At 37.5% G+C, this 12664-nt stretch overlaps 1 long non-coding RNA gene across 1 annotated transcript; it reads right to left on the bottom strand.

Annotated features, from left to right (window-relative positions):
- Nucleotides 1-1145: 1145 nt before the first annotated feature.
- Nucleotides 1146-9855, bottom strand: LOC117293112. The gene is made up of 7 exons (XR_004519357.1): nt 9767-9855; nt 5777-5888; nt 4705-4800; nt 3882-4003; nt 2971-3093; nt 2590-2643; nt 1146-1401 (listed from the first exon to the last, which is right to left on the bottom strand). It is a non-coding gene; the product is annotated as an uncharacterized LOC117293112 (long non-coding RNA).
- Nucleotides 9856-12664: the final 2809 nt, after the last annotated feature.

The following is a 12664-nucleotide window of genomic DNA, read 5'->3' as shown; positions in this document are numbered from 1 at the left end:
TCACCTATTTCAGACATGCAACTCTGAATTTTTGCAAAAGATGTGACGTTTCCAGAAATGGGCACAGCAAGATTTATTACTGTGTTTTTTAATTTTCAATGGCTGAGAAAACCAAAACCATAAAATCAGATGACCATCTGAAAAGTTGCCTGGCTGCTAGTTGCTGATGTATGAGATGGGCGAAAACCCCCCTAAAACCCATAAGGGGAAAAAAGGGGGGGAAAATTCCCATGCCGGCTCCACTATATGGCAACCAAGTTTGTCAACTCCATGACATCAGCACACCTAAATTGAATGGCCTAAATGAATAGTGAGTGAAACATAACTACATACAACTAAGCCTTTGGCATATCAATTTGGAATTTTGATTTGAATGGTTCACCACACAAGGAAAGTATGAATGATTCACCATGGGTAAATATAGGTAGATCGCCACACAAGGAAAGTATGAATGATTCACCATGGGTAAATATAGGTAGATCACCACACAAGTAAAGTATGAATGATTCACCATGGGTAAATATAGGTAGATCACCACACAAGGAAAGTATGAATGATTCACCATGGGTAAATATATGTAGATCACCACACAAGGAAAGTATGAATGATTCACCATGGGTAAATATAGGTAGATCACCACACAAGGAAAGTATGAATGATTCACCATGGGTTAAATTAGGCAGATCACCACACAAGGAAAGTATGATTGATTCACCATGGGTAAATATAGGTAGATCACCACACAAGGAAAGTATGAATGACTCACCATGGGTTAAATTAGGTAGATCACCACACAAGGAAAGTATGATTGATTCACCATGGGTAAATATAGGTAGATCACCACACAAGGAAAGTATGAAAGATTCACCATGGGTAAATATAGGTAGATCACCACACAAGGAAAGTATGATTGATTCACCATGGATAAATATAGGTAGATCACCACACAAGGAAAGTATGATTGATTCACCATGGGTTAAATTAGGTAGATCACCACACAAGGAAAGTATGATTGATTCACCATGGGTAAATATAGGTAGATCACCACACAAGGAAAGTATGAAAGATTCACCATGGGTAAATATAGGTAGATCACCACACAAGGAAAGTATGAATGATTCACCATGGGTAAATATAGGTAGATCACCACACAAGGAAAGTATGAATGATTTACCACACTCAGAATGTGCACATTTCAATCTTGCAGACACTGATGCTCTTTCAAGAAAAGCCTTCATTATCTTGGTGATATTAGACTAAACCTTTAGATCCATCCCAGATACAAGTAGTTATAAATTCAAAGCTACAAACACTAAACTACTGCTGATAAAAAGGCATGTCCACTGGTGATGGGCTGGAACACGAATGGAGATCCGACACTCTCTGTCTCGATTAGTTGATCTGTAGAGGATGAAAGAAAGAAAAGAGAATTAATACTAAACCTTTAACTGGGTCACTACAACAAACATCTGAATATATTTTGGTCAAAGTATTAGGTACATCATTGGAATTTAGAAAAGTTTATCCATTTCAATCCAATCGTTTTCAATCAAGAATTTCCAGAAGTAGCATGTGAAACATTCAACAGGTAATGAGCTGCTCAATTTCAAGAATGTGATAGAATGTTTGAGGTGTGCAAATGGGTTTATCTTCGTATTCTTATTAACCCCCCCCCCAAAAAAAAAACCCAAAACAACATACAAACATGCCTTGAAATCGCGTGTTTTTTTTTCTTACTTAGTGAACCAATACGTTCTTCCATTTTGTGGTGTCAAAAATTTTACTCCACAAATTGGTGTGCCCTGTTTGAGATGATAAGGAAAAAACTGAGCAATTTCGGGGCATATTTGTGTAGATCCTTATATTCTACAACTAAAACATCTTTTAACCATGCATTTCACAACAAACACTTTTCACAGACCAGCTCGCCCGATCTAAGGCACTGTGTCCCTTTATAACCACGACTAATGCTCAAACATATTTCTGGGTCATGTTCTCTTAGTAAGTCTCTCCTTGCTCCTTGAAAGTTATGCCTACATAGTTTTTGTAAGCAACTCAACGAGGTACATAAAGGCAAGCAACTGCATTTTAGCTGGTGATGAGTTTTGTTTTGCAACTTTCAATGGCACATCCGAGAAACCAAAAAGAAGGAAATCAGCTGATCGACTGAAGATCTGACACATTCCTCGAATTGTTTATAAGATTAGAGGCACTGGAGATCTTTGGTAATTGTCAAAGACACTTGGTGTATCTCACAATATGCACATGCACAAAATAACAAATCTGTGAAATTTTAACTTGTCGAAATTGCGAGATAATAACACCCTTGTCACATATAGTTGTGAGCTTTCAGATGCTTGATTTCAAAACCTCAAAATAAAACTCTGAGGTCTCAAAATAAAATTCAAATATTTTAGTGGAAAATTGCTTCTTTCTCAAAAACTACGTTATTTCAGAGGGAGCTGTTTCTCACAATGTTTTATACTATCAACAGCTCCCCATTAATCGAAGGAAGTTTTTGTGCTAACAGTGATTACTAAAAGTGTCCAGTGCCTTTAAGCCTTTTTGATATAGAAAAATGTATCCTACCTTCACAGTTGATTGACTTGCCACAGTAGATTGTTGCCAACATCGAATGAGGGGCTGTGTAGATAAAAGAATAAATGAAGAAAAAAGGTTAAACAAGTTGTCTTTAATACCATAAGACCATCAATGCAAATCCCAAACATCAAAGCATCAAATAAAATAAAAAATCAAATCAAAATAATGAAAACTAGCGCACATCTCAGGCGTGTGAGTGGGTTATGGGGAAAAGAAGGCGGGAAACTGTTGTCCGGATTTTGGGCCATCAGATTTTGGGCAAGCACTACGAATGCTTTAAACTGCAGTGCATCCTATGTTTTGGCAGCAGGTACCACAACGATATATAAACGATGTTAAATTTGCATCAGGGATAACTCTGGTATTTACCCTTTAAAGTTGGTAAAGTTGTCCAAATGCTCCATCCTTCACAGATGTGCTTATATCTCCGCCGACTAATGGTCAGCCTCTATGAACAAAGATCTCACACTCTACATCTGGATTACTTGATCTCTAGAGGATGACAAAAAGTAATGAGTAAGAAATTTAACATTTTATTAACAATTTCAATCATTAAGGCGGGGACTGATTTCATCCAGGAATTTTGCACAGCCAACTATCTTGACTTCACATGATATTTGGTCCTTGGAAGTAGGACAATTTTATCAAGTAAAAGGGCTGGCCATTATGTGCACTCTAATAGACTTCTTATATGATAACACATAACGAAAAACTAGCGCACATCTTGGGCCTGTGAGTGGGTTATGGAAAAAAAAGGCTGAAAACCGTTCTCCAGATTTTGGGCCATTGGGAAACTTGTCCGGATTTTGGGCCAGCACTACGAACGTTTAAAGGCTTTAGCCTGCAGCGTAGACTGAACATGTAACAATTCTTTAATTGTAACAATGTGTTGTGCATCCTCATTTTCAAGATATTTTTGTAGCATTCCTTAGACAGGTATTCCGCAAGCACGATGCGTCCTCTCGACTGCCATATTATTTACTTGCCACAAAAATACGCTATTAATACGCTATACAAATTTTTAAACCATGTTTAGTTCGCGACGTAACAGGAAAACCGTGCAATTTCGAGTGATACTGATACTTGTGTGGATCAATATATTCTACTTTTAAATTATCGATATTGACCATTTGCATTTCATAACAAACGGTTTCAAATGCTTTTCAAAGACCAACTCGTCCGATCCAAGGCAACGTGTTCCTTCAAAGCTTAGTATGATCAAACTGTACAATATCCATCTTCGGGCATCTCAAACAAATGGTTTCTCTTAATAAATTTACCTATTGGCTGAGAAGACATCTTTGAATCTCTTTGAATCTTCACGCAGGACTTCATGTGCATCATCAAGCATCTACTTTGGCGGAGTAGACTTTATCTGTCCAGAGACATCTGAAGTTATTACCTAAACACAAACAAAATATAAACTGTTTTGTGAAAGGGTCTGTTAGTTTCTTAAGAGGGTGCCCCGAAGTTTATCTTATTAACTACACCAGAGATCATTCACTTCGCCACAATTGTCTTTGGAGAAGCATGAAAATCAGCTCGTCTGACACAACTTTTTGCGAACCCAAGGTCTTTAGGATGACTTTCTTGCAAAAAAAGAAAAGAAAAAAAGGTTGTTCATTGGTCTTTTGATACATGCCTGCAACATGACCCAACGTGGGACAGTTCCACTCGAGTGTAGGTAAGAATGCGTATCAACATTGTGAGAGCTTCCAACATTTGCTTCTTGCAAATAAGGGAGATTTTGTACAATAATCAGGGAGAAATTTATAATTACATTCAACATGCTGGAGACAAGGAAAATGGGCAGACAGTAGGAGGGTTGAATATGCAATGTGTAGGGATCCGTTCCAGGCCTAGAAATCTGATATGAGTCTGCGAATCCGTTTTTAGCGAATCACTTTGCGAATCGATTTGTGTGAAAACTGCAAGGATCCCGAATTCTCGGGAAATATCTTCAGAGAGAATCTTCTGCATTTACCACATGACACCATACTGCAGGCTCACTTAGTTTATCCATCTTACTAACTACACGGATGATATTGAATGGGTCAAAGAGTACGAGGGTTAATAAAATACTTGTGAAGTAGGATGACTCACCTTCTTCTTCTGGTACCTCCTCAGAAGTGTTGTTCGGAGACTCCTCTTGTTCGTCCGTCTCTTCTTGAGGTTGGGGTGTGGTCTCATCTTTGGCCACTGTGGAAAGTTTCAGTATTACCAAAATTAATGAAATTATTGTGTATCAGATTACATTGACATGAACAAATATAGACCAGCAGCCCAGATTATTTTGGTTAAAGGAACTAGGTACCAATATTCAAGTACAGGGACATTTAGTGTATAACCCGACATAGTCAGATATGGATGTCTGCCGGGGACAGTTTGACAAAGTTTCATGTAAATTTGAGCTTATTTGACAACTTGTTAATTTCATCCTTCAGGTTCGTACACAAACATTTTGGGGAAGGGGTGTCTGGCAGGCCTATTGCAGCGGAAGATTTGTCTGTCGTTTGATATTTTTTTACTTAGTATCATGTTAATAATAATTTCCACTTGGTTTCATGTGGTACCTACAATGTTTGATATGGCCCATTATTTTGCCTCTTTGTTGGGGGTCCATGCGCCACACGCAGCGGGGGGTCCCCAGCAGACATCCATATCTGACTATTTCAGGTTATCCACTAAATGTTCCTGTACTCAAATATTGGTACCTTGTTCCTCTAACCAAAGTGCTCTGGACTGCCGGTCTGTGATCATTGTTATGATTTCCAACCATGCCTGCTGACGATAGGCCAGGGCCAAACTTCATAGAGATGCTTTTAAAGGTTGCCTAAAAATTTGCTGCTAAGCCTGTATACAGAAATGAGAACGACATCAGTCACAAATGTATGTAGGTCGAACGCAGCATGGCTCTCAGTGATCACACACACAGAGCTTTGGTGCGTTTTTTTTGCCAAAAGTTTTTATTTTACGGTTCAGTTGCATTTAAAACATTGCCAGCAAATCACTGACCACTGCAGAAATCTGTACCATGTCTCACAAACATTTTCCACCATTACCTTTTGATTATGGAAAACGTTTTTAAAATTTAAGTTTTTTTTCTTAAAGCAGATAAAACTACAATATCCATCTTCGGGCATCTCAAACAAATGGTTTCTCTTAATAAATTTACCTATTGACTGAGAAGACATCTTTGAATCTTCACGCAGGACTTCATGTGCATCATCAAGCATCTACTTTGGGGGAGTTGACTTTATCTGTCCAGAGACATCTGTAGCTGTAACCTAAATACAAACAAAATATAAAATGTTTAGTGAAATGGTCTGTCAGTTTCTTCAGAGGGTGCCATGGGGTTATTCTCAAAACACTTTCTCCATATCTAGTAGTTTTAAACAATACCTGTATACAAAAACTCCCCAAAGTCAGGCCTGATACTTCATGGAGGCAACGGAGGCGATTGCCTCCGTGCCCAAGGTAATTGCCTTGGTGCCCTTGAAATGCTCCAGTACAAATTTGAAATTTCATCATAGGATGCCCTTTACCAAGAAGAAAATGCCTTGGTGCCATTGCCCTTTCAAAAACGAAGCATACAGCCCTGCAAAGTCAACCAAAAATAAACACTGCGCATGTTCATCAGTGCCATTCTAGCTTGATACAGGATACTTTTATAAAGACGATGTCTGCAAAAATACTGCCATATGTATGTTAATTGTAGTGTACGTGGCTGAGCGGATAAGAGCTCCGAATTCAAGCTCTGGTGATTCTGTTCAGCAGAGTGTGGGTTCAAATCCCAGTCGTGACACTTGTGTCCCTGAGCAAGACACTTAACTATTGCTTCTCTCCACCCAGGGGTAAATGGGTACCTGTGAGGGCAGAGATGGTTCTTGTGATTCATCTTTAAATAGAAGGAAAAGCCAGAGGGTCTTAAAAAGCAAAATTTTATTTGCAAAGGTTAAAGCATAAAGCAAGGACCAGGGCCCAATTTCATGGAGCTGCTTGACGGTCGATTTTGTGCTTAATTTTTCATTTCATAGCCTTGGTTAAGGCGTCTTCTTACCTATATGGACTATTTGTAAGTCTGAAATTCCATCAAAAATTACCTTAAAAAATATATATGGATGCTTGACAAAGTTTTGATTTTTGATAGATTTTAGGTATGAGAGGCTGCAATATACAGAGAAATTACAGTAGTGCTGAGCAAGAAAAACATTAATTACAGACAATACTTGCTTTTTTTCCTGTCAACTTTTTGACCTCCTCTGTCAGTCTCATTTCTGTGTTTGGTGTTTTGTTGATTTTTTACAGACTTTATTTGATGAATATATATGAATGTTCCTTGCGATTTACTTAGTTCCGTGCTATTTTTGAATTAAATATATATAACCACAGGCTCCACTGCTGGAGAGTCTACATTTTTTAAATGACCACTGCAAGATGAAAACTAACTGAACTACCCTTATAATGTACATTTTAGTAAACCTAAATAATATCGTAGGATGTCCTGTTTTCAAGGTGTCCCTTACATCAGGGCAAATCTTTTACCTCTCTGTGCGCGATGTAAACAGTCCCTAGATAAAATGTTCGTGGTTTTATTTGCCAAGCAAAGAGGGTAGTCTCCTCTCCCTTGACCAAAACTTAGAAGCACGTAAGGCTTGACAGGTTAGTTGCACTTGTAAATGCAAAAAGTTTGGTATCTAAGGCAATTTTAAATGGTACAAAAAATGGGGCCATAACAAAAATTGCCCACTGGAAGTGTTTCATCAAACACTATTTCAATTCACAATTCAGGATGATCAAATTATGATGACTGGACATTTTGCTAAGCATTCTGGAAAAAAATACACAGGTTCAAAGACGCCATGTGCCTCATATCATTTTCTAATATATTTAGAGAATTTTGTTTTAACCCTAATATCAATATTATTAATATTAAAATTTAAACATCCGTCCAGGTGATTCACTTATGGCTGTTTATTTAGACGCTTTATTATAAATGTTAGGAGGAAAAAAAGGGGGGAAAAAAACTAAAAATTTGAAAGCGAATAATTATTCTCACTTTTTTGTTAATTTTTTGCAAATTACCATGGTAATTCTAAAATGTAATAAAAAAATATTTTAAACAAAATGAAGACAACTACTGGCTCTAGTGTAGAGTCATACACAAAGTCTCACAGAACACTTGTAGTCACTGCGAAGAATGTTTATTCCACATACTGCTAGGCAGTTCCATCAAGTTGATTTCACGTGTACCAAAACACACACACACACAGCCCCGAAAAAAAAGAACGAAATATATTAAATCATAACTCACATTTTGTACAACTCAAAACAATGAGACTTGACAGCAGGCAGGAGCATTCTCTCCTCGTGCTTACATTTCAAAAATATTTGAAATCGGATCAATAGTTTCGGAGATATTGTAAAAAATAGAGAGCAACGACAAAAACCGGCCTTGCGTGTAGTCTTGGTGCAAGACGTTTCTCGTTTCCTTTTCACGCACACCGCGGCCAATTCACCGACAGCGCGCGCACCGACTCACCTGACTTATAGTCCACTCACCGCCCCGGAGAAACGTCTTGGTCCGTGTGCATGTTTGAGTTATGTGACCTCACATACATATTCAACGTGTGGGTCAACAAAATACTACGCACGCGCACAACTGGAAACAGACAAGCGGGCCAGCCTGGTAACTTGCATGCACCCGACGTGTCGAGTAAAAGCCTCGCTGCATCATGCTACGACGGGAACCCGGGGAAATACACACCATGTGCGTTTTGTTGCGCATGCAACCAAGGCGATCACTGATCTTTATGTTATTATTAATTAGAGATCAGCGGTTGCGATCGATTGTTAGAGGGAAGAAATTGTCAGTCAATGAAAAAATACTATAACAATATTGCTGACCGTATCGGCAAGACTCGAGGAGTCGAGTGTTTTATTTGCAGATGAGAGAACTTGTAACTTGTATGGGTTTATTTGCACATTATTTCGAAAAAAAAGAAAGATATCCTGCATGGCTATCGGCACTTAACTATAAAGCACAGTTGATCACAATCGTTGTCATGTTTACAAAAATTTAAAGACGAACGTAAATGTACAAGCCCTACACACCAACTAACATACGAGGAAGCCTGGCTGTTTCTGGTTGCGTTGCATCGAAGACGTACAGATACCAGACTGTGGGAAATTATGCTGATCCTGCTACGTCAGAGTTATGCAGGCCTAGCGCAGCGCGGCATGATTGGAATGTGCTCGGAATTTCCCGAGCGATCAGCAAACGGACCAAGACGTTTCTCCGGGGCGGTGAGTGAACTAAAGTCAGGTGAGTCCGCGCGCGCGCTGTCGGTGAATTGGCCGCGGTGTGCGTGAAAAGGAAACGAGAAACGTCTTGCACCAAGACTACCTCGCGTGCAGAGCCCATTCGTTTGTGCATGACGTCACCTATGAACCCCACGGACTACGGATTTCGGAAATCTTCGGAAAGCGCCAAAGAAGCCCGAAGACGTTTTTTGCGATGAGGGAGCACATCTTTACACAAAATGAGATAATGATTACATCATCGTGTAGCCGATAAAATTCCGCACATGGTGACCACATCTTGTCAGAGAAAAAATCACATGCATTAAATTTCACTGAAACTGCCTAATACTGCTTATGTACTGTCTAGTGTGGGACCAGTTGAAGTCATCGAAAATCGTTGTGTGGTGTGAAAATGTCATTGTCAATGTCCATCACGATTTAATATATGTTTGCATAAGGTGATATGTGGCATGATTATTTTTTTTCTGATTCAAAGAAAAAGCCATAGTAATAATACCGTGAAAACAGGACATCCAGTGCAGTGCCAGTGGAGAAAAATATACAAAATTATTTAAAATATATCTGAAAAGGTCCAATTTTTAATTAATATAATTGTGCAGACCATTCCCTCTCATCACAGTTTAACTAAATCATTATGTTGTGATGATGATTGCGCACATGTTCAGTGTTGTTATTAATATTGTATATACCTTTCCTACTCCTGCCGATAGAGGGGCGCTATCTAATGAGAATTTTTGTTAAACTCAAAATATGAAAACAGCCCCCACATTCAACTCAAAATAATCATGTGAAAATCCTACAAATCAAAACCACCATTATCAAAATCAAATGTATAACTCACCATCATGCTTTTGTGGTACTTGTGTCTTTGGAAACCCGTAAAAACTTCATTTTGTTGGGCACTAAAGCACAGAAGTGGTCGAGAGACGTTTCGACGTCGTCCATTTTGTCTTTGAAACTCGTGCGCTCTTGGCACGCACGTGATAATCCAAAGGCTTCCGAAACAGTCGTTTTCATTGGTCAATCTTCATCAATCGGTCATAAACTTCCGAAACAGTCGTTTTCATTGGTCAACCTTCATCAAACGGCTAGTTTTTAGGGTTTTCAAAAATTACATTAGGCCTACTCCAATCAAAATTAATAAACTAAAAATTAATAGTTAGTTGTTTTTGTTAACCATGTCACAATAATAATTGTTATAAAAATGTTTATAGAGGTAAAATTCGCGGCACAAGTTACTTGCACCACGTGATCCAACTCAGAAACTAATTTGCATAACCTCCTTGGTTGTTGGACAACATCTTCATACACTTTTGTGTGTTTTTTATCTCAGAAGTTTCGGCATACTATGATAAAAAGGGGGAAAATCTAGATACTGATCATTTGTAAATGCCTCTGAATAGGGCCTAGAGATTTTTCTAAGAAATAAAAGCTATCCCATGTGCGATTAATCAAATTCTTTTGGTCCAAATTTAAAATTTGCACGGCCCGATTTTAGTTTGCCGAAAGGCATTTTTTTGTACCCACAACAAACATTAGCAGGTAAACTTTTAGTTACCTGCTCATGTTGTTGTGTTGGCATTAAGCTTCAAGAAGACTCTGCTATGGTCGAAACGGCAGGCCATAAACTATTTAGTTAATTGCATTTACTAGGTCCTTTTTGTTGGTTAGAAGTTGTGGCAAAAGCTAAATTCTATTTCTCATTAATTTGTATGTAAACTACTCAACTTATATCAGCACATTTTTTTCGTGTTTTAATTCAAGGATAGCAAAAAGGAAAAATATCGGATCGAAAAAAAGAGAGACTTTTTACCAGGTATAAAAATTGGTACTTGATTTTCCAGGCAAATCAAGCCCCCCCCCCTCCCCTACCCCCAACTAAATAGACATCAGGCAAAACACAAACACACACAAAAATCCTTGTTGTACAGTTTATTATTAATGTAGGTTAAAGAAAAAGTGCAGCGGCTATAAAAAAAATATCCCTCCTTTTTTTTATTTTATACATTTAGCATCTGCATGAGGCTAGTTTATTTTTGTATACAGTCACAAGAGCAGCATACATCAGCATAAAAATCAAACAGCATGCAACAAATTGGTCAGATATATAGGTACAGTGTATTCAAATTAATATCAAAAGGTAATTTTCAAGTAATAACAAATTGTAGAAAAAAATAAAGTTATTCGCTTTTGTGGCAGTTTCTTTGTTTTGTTTTATTTAAGAGTGGTGGCTGAAGTGCAAGAATATATTAAAATAATTTCTATTGAATATTATTTAAATTACTATTGTCTGCTGCTAAAAAGCAACAATACTCATATTTTAGACCTGTTTTGATGGCAAAAACCCAACCAAATTTCACAGAAACATCGCCAAGACCTTTTGTAAACTTGACCTCCTGAATACTTAAAGGCAAATATACTTTTGGAGTTTGGATCCGTTTGATTATTTTAATCCTGTATAAATATAGATATACAATCAAACTAAACTGTTTAAAGACATTGGACACTATTGGTAATGAGGTCTCAAAATCAAATTCATGGAAAATTACTTCTTTCTCGGAAACTATGTTACTTCAGAGGGAGCCGTTTCTCACAATGTTGTATACCGTCAACCTCTCCCCGTTACTCGTTACCAAGTGAGGTTTTATGCTGATAATTATTTTGAGTGATTACCAATAGTGTCCACTGCCTTTAATGTCAATGCAGGAAGAATAACCCGTAAATGGAATACACAAACTGAGAAACCTACATTACCGGACAGTAACATTTCTCAGATTCAAATTTTGGGGATACAATCTGATTTTCCCCATATTACCACATTGCTACTTGTAAGTGAAATGGTGCTCAAAATGCTCAATACTATCAAAAGCAAGTAAGTTTATTATAGCCATTAATTATAAGACTGATAACCAAACAGATACCTTACATTAATGAATAAAGGCCGAGTTTTAGTCAGTCGCGCGATGAAAATCTTAACGCGTGATCATAAAAAGACAGTTTTTAGGCCTCAATCAAAGGATCGCACGTCAAGTTTCCATGGCGCAACGGACTACAAACCGGCCTTAAATCAGCATGATTAATAAATAACACAGCATTTTGTTAGTGATTGAGTTTGTGGGTGTTAAACAGCATTATGCGAATAAATATTATTATAAAAACACACACATTAAGAATGTTAAATTTGTTCATACTTTGTTCAGAAATTCTTTGCGTGGAACCATGAGCAAGTCCATATATAACTAGGTCATGAGAGATCACACAGTCTGTTTGAAAGCACTAGTGAGTATCTAATGTTAATGCTACAAAGCCAAAAGTCAATCATGGGCAGCCTGTGCAGTGCATTCTAGAAAAATTATAATAATAATTTTGTTTTGACACAAACCTTCAAATTTATTTATTGGATTGGAGAGGATGAAAAACACCATAGCGTAATTTTAGTCTAAAAAGTTACAGAATATGAATTTCATGCTCAAAACTAATTTTTTCTTCTGTGAAATATTTCTCACTCAAATGAAGTCATATCGCAGAGAAAATGCAACAGCTGATCTCGGTTGTTACAACTAAATTAAGGAAAATATTTCGTATGCGAAAAATTGTGCAATGTTTTTTGAATCCCACCTGAACAGAATCCTTGTGAAGATTTTGACAAATTGTTGTAGGGTGCAACAACAAAATTAATATTTGTTTAATTTGTTCTTCTTATAAAAAATACAAAATTTGCATCATAGAAATAGTTTTC

The sequence above is a fragment of the Asterias rubens genome, chromosome 7, assembly GCF_902459465.1.
Source record: "Asterias rubens chromosome 7, eAstRub1.3, whole genome shotgun sequence".
Lineage (NCBI taxonomy): Eukaryota > Metazoa > Echinodermata > Asteroidea > Forcipulatida > Asteriidae > Asterias > Asterias rubens.
The sequence above is the reverse complement of the archived record's forward strand: the minus strand, read 5'-3'. Positions and strand labels throughout refer to the sequence as shown.